Source organism: Triticum dicoccoides, chromosome 4A, assembly GCF_002162155.2.
Source record: "Triticum dicoccoides isolate Atlit2015 ecotype Zavitan chromosome 4A, WEW_v2.0, whole genome shotgun sequence".
In the NCBI taxonomy this organism is placed as follows: domain Eukaryota; kingdom Viridiplantae; phylum Streptophyta; class Magnoliopsida; order Poales; family Poaceae; genus Triticum; species Triticum dicoccoides.
The window spans coordinates 344,355,867-344,368,887 of NC_041386.1; positions in this window are offsets into that span (position 1 = coordinate 344,355,867).

Consider the following 13,021-nt stretch of genomic DNA (forward strand, 5'->3'; position numbering starts at 1 on the left):
CCAACGGTCACCGTCGTGGCAAAACAAAAACGGTCCCAAATGGGGACAACCCGGGTACAACACAACTTTGGTACACAAGGTTATTGCCACCTACCGGGCGAGGGTAGCGCGTGCACCTAATCTTCCCTAGTTGGAGGCACCAGCAAGAGGCATGACAATGGACCGCATTAGGGTATTCCCATAAAGGCATATGTGGTTGCACTGGTCAGCTCGTCTTGATGGAACTATGACTCGGCCAACCGGTGTTCAAGTTCAATTAATATTCGGCTAAACTTGAAAAGAAATGAGCTGAGTCATAATGAAACAACATGATGAAATAACAACGCATATGTGCATGATATCAAAATGAGAATGTATGGAAAGCATAACCATTTAACCTATGAAGCATTAACATCAACAATATTCGAGCACTTAGTCTACTAGATGTAGATGAACATGGCATATCGATGATCATGCTTAATGCAGGTACTGTTCATAACATACGGTAGTCATGCAACAAAGAACAACATGAATACCAGCATGTACTACTAACAAGCATGACATATGAGAGTAATACTAACAAGTACTCACATAACTAATAGGGTACATAAGAACAAATCATCAACGTAAGCATGGATCCACAAGCATAACCCAAACAGTATTAACATTATTAACTGAGCAAACAATTGTTAAAAATTCAAGTGGAAACCATGGCTACTGCAAATCCATCATGCAACTAGTTTTCATGGGTTGGTTGGGGATGAAGGGTACACTAGGAGGAAGTGCGAGAAGTTCGCGGAAAGATTCATCGGACATGTTTCTCTCTCGAAGGGGGCTGAATAGGGGAAAGGGCAAAATGGTCATTTACAGTATGTAAACTCATAGTGAAAATGATACGAACAGATCAGGCTCGACGAGACAAAGACGTGGACTTTGGAATCACCTGATTCGGAGATATGGTTGTGGGGATACGGAGGGTTGAAGCCCAGGGACTTTTTTGCAAAAATATGTTCACAAATAGGCCCTTGACTACAAAAACGGAAAACGCCATATCTGAGAACACGCATTCAGAACTGAGGAAGCGTGCTTTGGCCTGAAGAACACGAGAATACATTTCCTAGAGCAGAAAACATATTTCAACAGAAGCCGTTTTTTAGTTCCACATCAGGAGGGTCAGTTGGGTCTGCGGGTGAGGCTGACATGTGTGTCGAGGAGGAGATGGGGCCCGCTGGCTAGTTGTCTTCTTCCTCCCATCACTCCCCCGACAGAATAGAGGAGGAGGCGGGGGAAGGGCAAACAGCGGCGATGGCCCAGGCAGCTCCGGTCGTCCCCGGCGGGGCTGGAACCACCGACGGACTCGGGAGAGGACGGTGCGCTCGACCAGATGGAATTCAAGTGTCGAGGAAGACCACAGTCGCAGCGACTCGTGGTGGTTGAAGCCATGGAGCGGCTGCTGATCTTGGGGCACACGACAACAGGAACTCTGGCGACAACACAAGGAGTGGGGAAGGAGCTACGAGGTCTGGGTGGTCCTCTGGTGAGATCAGGAGGGAGGGGAGGGCTCGGCTCGCTCGCATTTGAGAAGGGACGGTGGCGGCCATGGCTGCGAAGGCGAGGGAGATGGTGCTCTGGTGGTCTTGTTGTCTACGGAGGATGCTGGGGAGTGTATGGGTTGCGCAAGGACTTGGTGAGGACATTTATAGCTGAGGGTAGGCTCTGAAGAGCTCGAGAGCTCGTAGGCAAAGCAACAATGGTGGTGGCAGAGGAGCGTAGGTCACAGGCATGGCCGGTGCATCGTATATGAGGTGACCCAAGAGGTGCAGAGGGGCTCAGGGTGACGGCGAGATCACGGGGAAGCTACTAGACATGGCTAGGCGATGAGAGCTCGAGTGAACGGACAGGAAGGAGTAGTCCAATCTGCTAGACAGCGCGGATGGGCATGCTTGAGTCATAGTCACCGCGTGTACAGGGTGATAACCCGTGCTCTGATCAGCCAAGCCTTGTCTGGGCGATGGGTCATTCAACACTGAGTGCCAATGATGAAGGATCCAAGGGCAGGGTCAAAGAATAGATTTGCACATGACTCCAATGCAGATCAACAACATGGTGATTGATGTGAATTGAGGGAGATTTTGCAGGAGATAGACTCTGGTCCTTGGCTGAGAGTGATCACATACTAAGATGATCATCTCTACAAATTTGCAGACCATTTAGATATGTATAGGTGGCACTTGTCGTAGAAAGTACCCTACTAGACAGGAATGCTAACTATGAAGTAGCTGTCACATATCAAATGAGATTGAGCTGAACTTTAGAGGAGGTGATTTATATGAGAATATGAAGGCACTGTAAAAGTTTCATACCACTTGGAAGTACCAAAATGGTACTTTCTTCACAATGCATCCATCTAGACAGAATCTTAGAAAAATTTCTAGGGGAGAATGGCTAGAAGAAATGAGCCCAAAATTGGTGGAGAGGGCTTATATGGGTAGGAGCATGTCCTGGTAAATTTTTAGCAATAATGAAGCAACATAAAATATAGTTTCTTCACAACCTGAAAATCTGACCATAAACAAAGGTTAGATGGTGAGCTTACAGGGATTGATGAATGAAGCTCAAAATTGGTGGAGAGCTACGATTTGAGCATATGGAGCATGTGACAAAATTTAAGCTCATTTGGATATGCCTAGCTAGTAGCTCCTTCACAAGGTCTATGTTTGAATAGAAACTTTGAAAAATTGCGGAGTAATATTTACTAGGCAAATTGAGTTGAGTTTTGGCATGAGGCGATGATATGGATAGGAAAAGGTGTCCAAAAAGTTTGGGGTCAATCAAGCAAATATAAATGGAACTTCCTTAACCAAGTGCCAGCTAGGGCAGAATAGGGAAAGGATTATATGTGAATTATTTTTGAACATGGCAGGGAAAGATTTTGACATACCTATGGAAGATATGTCCCAAAGATTTATGAGAATTTTACAAGACACTAAGGCAGGACAGAAAGATAGGTTGCTTCACAACCTAGGGACAACAGGGTTATTCCTTTAATAGAAAAAGGAATATCCCCAAGTAAAAGAATTTGGGGATTGGTCCAAGATGGGAATTGACATGATCTTGGGATGGGTTTGAGGATGACAAGCCACTTTGGAGAAGAAGCAGAGATGATCTTCTCAGGTTTCAAGACCACATAGCCACAGAAAAGGAATCCACAGCAAAATCCAAATAAATTTAAAAGAAAAAGAAAGGGCCAAAATCCAGGGTGTGACAAACCTTCCACCTTAAAAAAATCTCGTCCTTGAGATTTGGTTGCTAGGGGAACAAGTATGAATATATCTAACTTAAGGAAACCATTTCCGACTCGGGTATCCTTTTCCTTATATGATGTCCTCATAAAGTTTCATATGACTGACTGACTTTCTCTGGGGTGGTTTACTTCACTGTATCATCATTCCGACAGGTCTTACCTCACATGTTCATATTTGCACTGGCTCCAATTTCTTTCATAACTGCTGACTTAGTTGTGGTGTAACACATGCCCTTCTCACATGTCCAAGAGTGATTTCCGATAGATGTATCTTCCTTATATGTAGCACTGACAACATTCCATGAAGTTGTGAACAAATTTTCCTGGTGGACACCCAATCTTTTACCCCTTGAATTGGGTGGCTCAAATGGATGCATGTGCTCCAAGTTCAAAACAGTGTTGTGAGTCATAACCGTTCTCTTGGCAGAATCAGACTACTTGTGGAGAGTTCTAAGTCATCTTTGTTTGCTCCACTATCTTGAGTATCAGATCCGTACCAAAAAATTTATTGTCGCATGCCGGGACCAATATAAGGAGTACGACCTTATAACAAGATCATCCAGAAACTCTGACTAACGGTGGTTCAAATGGAAGAATCTTGTTCACGACATGTTATATTTTAAATGATTCCCATATGCGAGGGCACATGCCTCGATATCATTCTGATCACTCATTTTGTCGGTATGTCCATGTGGATAAGAGGCTGTGTGATGCCATAACATGGTTGCTGGAGTCAATCTGTTCAGCTGGCCTTTGGTCTGACATGACAAACTTGGATAGTTGTTACTGACAATTCTGAGCATAATAGTTGACTGAGTGTGTTGCCTTGATAGGGTGTCCTTATGACAACGAAGTGGTCCCCTTGGGCGTATATTCACAATGATTGATACTGAGTCATACTGCCCGGGGTATCTGTACCATGCGGGTCATGCAACAATTATCTTACCTGTATTGTCGGTCTTGCTCCTACATTATTGTTTTCTTTGTCTGGTTCTTTTGTTGGAAACAACTTGGCCATATATATCCTTAATTCTTCGTGTGACCATAGGTAATGTCAGGAGTAATATTCCGGCGGTCATACTTTATCCTTTTTCATGTCCCGTGTCTAAGGTTATATGCCAGGTCCACATGTGCTTGTATGGAGCTCATTGTTATCGTCAATTAAAGAAGGCCAAAAAGGTTAATGATATCACTTTGTCGGGTGTGAGGAGTCTGATCTTGATAAGCACTACCAAGATGGTTGTCTCAATGTTGTCTTACTTCATAGCTTGTCGGTCCTTGCATCACCTACCGAGGTGTATAAATGGTTTTCTTCCTCTTGCATAACTGGTGAGGGTGTCGGATTCTTATCGGGATTCCATCATCGTGCGAGTAACTTGTAAGAACTTTGAAGCATTCTCACAATAGATATATATAAGTATCTGATTCCCGAGGTAGACTTGTGTTCTGACTGATTCTTGTCTCTGACCATATTGTTGCAGATTTGATTTTTTGGTAAGGTATTGCCATATGCTACCAACTCACTATGGACTATCTTGCACGAGCGATGTACTGAGGAAGATTGGATGTCTTGTATTGGAGGCAATCGAGAGTATCTTGCTGAGGAAGGTTGAATAACTTGTGCTCGAAGCTTTTATCAGGCAGCATGCTGAAGAAGACTGGATACCGTACTTCAGGAGCTTCCCCCTGAAAGACTTGGTGGGGAAGACTCTATACCGTATGTCGGAAGCTTTTGCGGTAGCTTACTGAAGAAGCCTGAGTATCTTGCACGGGAAGTCATGCACATATCGTACTGAGGAAGACTGATTAATTTTGCATTGTAAGCTTCTCTTGTAGCTTGTAAAAGAAGATTAGGGCTCCTTATACCAGAAGCTTCTCTTTGGGATAGGCAGGCTGAATGCCATATATATACATACATTTCTACTATTGGTTACTTGTATGAAAATGTTATTCTACTACCCTTCTTGCTGAGGACTGAATTTATAGCACACCCTGACTTGCTTCCGGGGTATAGCATGTTTCAAATCTTACTCATAACCGAACTAAATCTCGAAGATGAACCATACCTTTGACGGAAGCGGTACTGCTGGTTTTGCACACAATTTCTCTTTCGGTTGATGTCATCATTACTTCAGTGAAGAGTGCACACTGATGTGGACTTGGTGCTGATAATCAAGCCAAGATGTCATTTGTATTTAGCCCAAATATTCCCAAAATAATGCACACAGCTGAGAAGTTCATAGTGCTTAACTAAGCTTCCAAATATTTGAACTTCTTTCTGATTCTTCGAGTCCAGTGTCAGTTAATGAGAAACTTTAATAAGGGGAAATAAGGTAATCCCAAAGGTCCAAAGAAAGAATGAAAAGAAACGACTAAAACAAAAGTAGACAAAGCATACAAATAAGATTATATTCAAGCAAAATCACATATTACTGCTACTCACAACAATAATATGCATGCATCCTTAGGCACACCATTCCCACGAAACTCCGATACTACGATCTAACATGTTGTGGCGGTGTGCACGAAAGTGAATCCACATGTGGAAATTACTTGGTGTAAACAAAGCAACAACAAACGTTGGCTCAGTACCGGTTGCATCTGGAGGGGCTTAGGGGTGAGGACGAACTTGGTGAACATGTAGCGATACATGGATGTCACGACCATATCATCATCGAGCAGACGGACAGAAACCGTACACGTCCAAAGAATGGGTGATAGGGTAGGATAGTGGTGAAAAAACAAGGCTTACTTGCATTGCCCTCTTCTAATTGCAAAGATTAGTAAGGGTTGCCAAGGTGGCGAGTCCAAAGGCAATAATAAAGTTGTTATTTTATATTTCCTTATTCATGATAGAAGTTTATTATTCATGCTAGAACTGTATTGATCGGAAACTTAAATACATGTGTGAATACATAAACAAATACCGTGTCCCTATTAAGCCTCGACTAGACTATCTCATTGATCAAAGATGGTTAAGGTTTCATAACCATAAACATGTGTTGTCATTTGATAACGGGCTCACATCATTAGGAGAATGATGTGATGGAAAAGACCCATTCATTAGCTTAGCATAATGATTGTTCAGTTTTATTGCTATTGGTTTCTTAATGTCAAATACATATTCCTTCGACTATGAGATTATGAAACTCCCGGATACCGGAGGAATACCTTGTGTGCTATCAAACGTAACAACATAACTAGGTGATCATAAAGATTCTCTATAGGTATTTCCGATGGTGTTTGTTGAGTTGGCATAGATCAAGATTAGGATTTGTCACTCCGAGTATAGGAGAGGTATCTCTACGCCCTCTCGGTAATACACATCATAAGCTTGCAAGCAAACGAGTAAGGAGTTAGTCACTAGGTGATGGATTATAGAACGAGTAAAGATACTTGCCGGTAATGAGATTAAACTAGGTATGAAGATACTGACGATCGAATCTTGGGCAAGTAATATACCGATAGGCAAAGGGAATTACGTATGTTGTCATAACGGTACGACCGATAAAGATCTTTGTAGAATATGTAGGAGCAAATATGTTCATCCAGGTTCCGCTATTGGTTATTGACCGGACAGGTGTCTCGGTCATGTCTACATAGTATGCGAACCCATAGGGTCCGCATACTTAACGTTAGATGACGATATATTATTATATGAGTTATGTGATTTGGTGACCGAATGTTGTTCGGAGTCCCGGATGAGATCATGAACATGACGATGAGTCTCGAAATGGTTGAGTGGTAAAGATTTATATATAGGACGATGGTATTCGGACACCGGAAGTGTTTTGGGGAGTACTGGGCACTTATTAGGTCAACGGAAGGGGTTCCGGTCACTCCCGACAAAAGATATGGGCCTTATGGGCCAAGAGGGGAAACGCACCAGCCACAAGGGGCTGGTGTGCCCCCCATATGGGCCGTCCTAGGAGGAGAAGGAAAGATGGGAAGGGAAAGGAAAGAGAGGAATATGATTCCCCCTTCCTTCCCTCTCCTCCTCTTTCCTCCCCCCTCCGACAAACATGGCAGTGGGGCGTGGATAAGGGGAGGACCCCAAGTAGGATTCAGCCTCCTTGGGGTGCCTGCTGGCAGCGTCCCCTCTCCCTCCCATCTATATATATGTGGGGGGCGCCCTAGCACACCCCAGACAATTGCCTAGCCGTGTGCGATGCCCGTCTCCACTATTTACACCCTCGGTCATATTTTCGTAGTGCTTAGGCGAAGACTTGCGGAGATCACTTCACCATCACTGTTAGCACGCCATCATGCTGACGGAACTCATCCACTATCTCGATGTCTTGCTCGATCAAGAAGGAGAGGGACGTCACCGAGCTGAACGTGTTCAGAACATGGAGGTGTCGTGAGTTCGGTACTTGATCGGTTGAAGCACGAAGAAGTTCGACTACATCAACCGCATTGTGAAACGCTTCCTCTTACGGTCTACGAGGGTACATAGAGACACTCTCCCCCTCTCGTTGTTATGCATCTCCGTGGATAGATCATTGCGTGTCCGTAGATTTTTTTCCATGCAACGGTTCCCGACAGTGGCATCATGAGCCAGGTCTATGCGTAGATGATATGCACGAGTAGAACACAAAGAGTTGTGGGCAGTTATAGTCATACTGATTACCACCAACGTCTTATTTTGATTCAGCGGTATTGTGAGATGATGCGTCCTGGATCAACCTTACATGTCCACGCACATGAGACCGGTTCCACCGACAGACATCTATATCTATACCTATAATAATTCTAAACTTCCTAGAAATTTCAGTGTTAATTAGATTTTACGAGCCGTTAATCCGGCAGGACCAAATTTTTACAGTGTAGATTGACCTTTACAATCCTTAGCGAAAAAAATACTCATAGGGAGAAGAGGCGCTAAATTCAGCCTTTTACATCGGCCTTGTGTGAGGCAGCCCATAACCGACCCCCAGAATCTAATCAATCGGGTTTCTAAAAAAGATTAACTAGGTACAGGATTATACCCTAAAAAAGAGCTAGGTACGTAATATGCCAATGAAATTTAAAAGTAAAGCAAGCAAGCTGTTCAGATAAAAAGAAACGTAATGTCGAAAGAAGTTAGCACGTACTATAGTCTTCTCAAAAGAAAAACATACCAAAACAATACGTATCTGACACCATTATTAAACCTTCCCCATCCCTCTTTTAAAAGGAAAAAACGACTATATCCCTAATCCTATGAAAAGATAAAGCTTCTTAATCTGGCCTTCCTGCATGATCTTTTCCAGCTCCATGCTAAATCACACGAGCACCATCGGCCATGCTCACGCCGTCGTCCATGCTCCAGATGTATTCACTGATTACTTCCGGGCAAGACAAAAAGGAACACTTGATTGATCTCAAAGCTAGCTTGGTTGATCCTCCATGGCTACAGGCGCGCACATCACATGTGAAACAAGGTCGATCCTGCTCAGCTGTAGGCGCATAAACCTAAAAAGACACACACATGGGAAACGAGATTGGATGGCCATGTTAGCGTGTGTCCTTACTGTTGTTTCTTACTTTAATCTGTTCAAACTCTCTGTTTGTTCTAGAATGACACACATGTATTTAAGGAAGCTAAAGTAGCTAGAGCTAATCAAAATCTGTTAGTTCTACATTCATGCTACAGCAGGCAGAACGTAAGTCCTGATAATTGTCATGGAATCTGGCACAAATCTTTCTTTTAAGTTTACTACGTTCTAGTTTATGCCTGCATTAGTTGTTGCATGGTTTCAGTAAGATTCTTTCAAGTGTGGGATATATATTCTTGCTCAGGCTTTTACACATATAGAGCTGAAGTGTATGCATGTCCATAGATTTGGTACTCTACCTTTAATCCAGGTCTAGATTCAGTTATTTGTGCGGAACTGGAAAATATTACTACAACTTTATTGTTGAAATCTCAAAAGGTGATTAGAAACAGGATTCAATAAAATTCTCATGACTATATTTGAGATTTCTTTTTGTTTGTTTCAGGTGAATACATGTCTTCTTACGCTTATGCAGGAGAGATGATGATTGATTGATTTCTTAGATTGCTTTGAACTATGCTTGACTCGATTTGATCCAAGCCATCCGGTCATATAATTATTCAGAGTTCGTTGCACAATATGTCACTTGGTTGCCAGCTTACGTATGGTGATCCAAATATGTTGCCAGGTTGTTCCCCTTCTCTTTTCTTAAATATTACTGCTATTGCATATGACGTGTTTGGGAGACCTATTTAATTGCCATCTTGCTTTTGTTTTACATGAGCATAACATTGGAACAAATAGTTCAAATTATCTAAATTTAAGAACATAGCAAATTTATGAGTTTGGTTATATAGATGTTTGATAAATTTAGACCATTAGATTTAGAAGTTCTTTTTTACCCGTTGAAACATTTTTATGGTACAAGATATTCTAAAAGATAAGAGCAAACTTATCTACCACTATGCAAGGCATCCAACATAAAATAGACCCCACACATATTTTAACATATGATATTACATTTTTATGGCATTATTAATGATACTATTTCACTGCTGTTCGTGGACATGGTTGAGGCATTGTTGATTTCTTAGGTCCCATTATTACTGGACATGCACTTTGTTTTTAATTAAAAATTATGTAGTTTTGTGTACACGCGATGCGCGTGGAGGCAGAGGCAGCTGATAGAAGCACAATTGGAAATAGGTCTGGGACATAGTGCATGGTATTTGGAATTGAAAAATGATCCATCACACCCAACATATGCACTTTGATCTTCGCCTCATAGTTGACACGGACAATGCGGGTGTAACATTGTAACAAGGAAGCACCTGCGAGAACCAATCGGCACATCGTTTTCATCCGTGATAGGAGTAGACAACAATGCAAAGCAATACGTGGCTGCTACATGCATAAGGTAATTCTTACTAATGAATAATTTAACGTATTGTGCTCTTTGTGTAGACATAGTATCATTATTATTTTTCATTGGAGACTAACTCACCAATTGTAGGTTTCTTGCTTGGGATTATCTGATCTTCTTTTTTCCTCTGTGCATATTAAGTTATTAACTAAAATTCAAAGTCTTCAAAAGGTTTTACTTTTAGATTATGCTTGGTCATTTGGGACAAGATTAAATTTCATTATGCTCATCAACTCTTCTTATAAATCAATGTCACTGGGGTGTAACAAACCATAGGGAAGTGATTCTCAATGTTGGCAACAATGTCACTTGCAGGTTAGATATTCAACATCCCATCAGTTCTTTTATCTAACGCCTTTTAAATTGGTAGAAACTGTATGTTAGTTGACATTACAACCGTGACTATTGTTGCCGCATAGTTTTTATTAGCAATTGATGACCATGATTTGTTTTTCTTTCCCTCTTTTAGAACTTCTCTATATCTGTTTCTGAGTGGATTTGTTGGGGAATCAACAATATGTAGTATGCTTAACTGATTATTGCACTCATTTTACATGTTGATCACATGACAAATATATATTCCTAAATTGATGGAGAACCCTTTTTCTTTCCCGTGTGACTGTTGTTGTTCACAATGGTGATGAAATTGCAAAACCATTATAATTATCTTATAGTTGTTACCAGGAAATATGTTAGTTGTCTATGTAAAGAATATCATATTTCACATAGATTTTTATTTGTAAGATACAATGGAACTCGAGAGATGTAGAGTAACTTTTCTGAACAGACATCTCTCTTTCAAGGACAAGGTTGCACTACTCTAATCTCATAAGAATCGAACAAGTTACTTATTAGTACATAAGCTAAATAATGTCATCCTTTATGTTTCATGTATTAGTTTACCTTAAAATTCAAGGAATAAGTTCGTAAATGCATAGGCAACAAATAAATCACTCAGTATGGCTGATTAGAGATAGAATAAGTATCCCAATTTTTTTATGGTATCATCGTAAAGATGCATATTACAACATTTTTTTGTACATGCAATTATATATGAAATTTCTTTTCCAAGGAAATGCAAATTATAGGTATTTTTTTTAAAGAAAGACATATACAAAAATAACACACTAAGCTTCGTACACAACCAGAACATGATAAAGAAAGGTGCGGTTATTCTAGACCAATAGAGAATATGACCGATAGAAAACTTAAGGCTGAACTACATCCTCGAGTAAAAGTATAAATGTATTATTTCGTATTAGTACAAAATATGTATTAACTAAATTAGCTCGTGCATGTGCACGGGTTGACGACTAGTGCAACTAGTTTTGCATAAAGGTGGCTGGCGGGTGTATGTTTCTCCTACTTTAGTTAAATCTAATTTGACTCCAGCCGGTCCTTGAAGAAGGTTAAAATAGCAAACTTGACAAAACACCATTGTGGTTTTATGCGTAGGTAAGAACGGTCTTGCTAGAAGCCCGTAGCAGCCATGTAAAACTTGCAACAACAAAGTAGATGACGTCTAACTTGTTTTTGCTGGGCATGTTGTGATGTGATATGGTCAAGACATGATGTGATAAATGTTATTGTATGAGATGATCATGTATTGTAAGATATCTGACAACCGTCGGGTTCCTTATGGTTGTCTCTTTATTGTATGAAATGCAAACGCCATGTAATTGTTTTACTTTATCACTATGCATTAGTGATACTTTAACAATAGTTGGCGAGACAACCACAACGCTACGATGGAGATCAAGGTGTTGAGCCGGTTACGATGGTGATCATGACAATGCTTTGAAGATGGAGATCAAAAGCACAAGATGAGGGCCATATCATGTCACATATTTTGATTGCATGTGATGTTTATCTTTTATGCATCTTACTTTGCTTAGAAAGGCGGTAGTATGATAAGATGATCCCTTCACTTAATTTCAAGATAAAAGTGTTCTCCCTGAGTATGCTCTATTGCTACAGTTCGTCGTTTCGAGACACCACGTGATGATCGGGTGTGATAGACTCTACGTTCATATACAATGGGTGTAAGGCAGTTTTGCAAATGCAGGATACTCGGGTTAAACTTGACGAGCCTAGCATGTACAAACATGGTCTCGGAACACTTGAGACCGAAATGTCGAACGTGAATCACATAGTAGATATGATCAACATAGAGATGTTCACCATTGATGACTACCCCATCTCACGTGATGATCGGACATAGGTTAGTTGATTTGGATCACGTATCACTTAGATGACTTGAGGGATGTTTCTTTAAATGGGAGTTCATTAGTAATTTGATTAATTGAACTTAATTTATCATGTACCTAGTCTTGATAGTTTTGCATATATATGTTGTAGATCAATAGCTCGTGATATAGCTCCTATATTTTTTTGATATGTTCCTATAGAAAACTAAGTTGAAAGATGATAGTAGCAATGATGGGGACTGGATCCATGACCTAAGGATTATCCTCATGGCTACATAGAAGAATTACGTCCTTGATGCACCACTAGTTGACAAACCTGTTGCAGGCGCAGATGCAAACGTTATGAATGTTTTGCAAGCTTGATATGACGACTACTTGATAGTTTAGTGCGCCATGCTTTACATCTTAGAACCGGGACTTCGAAAACATTTTGAATGTCATAGAGCATATGAGATGTTCCAAGAGCTAAAAATTGGTATTTCAGATTCAAGCCCGTGTCGAGAGGTATGAGACCTCTGACAAGTACTTTGCCTACAAGATGGAGGAGAATAGCTTAGCAAGTGAGCATGCACTCAGAATGTCTGGGTACCACAATCACTTGAGTTTAGTGGGAGTTAATCTTACGGATAAG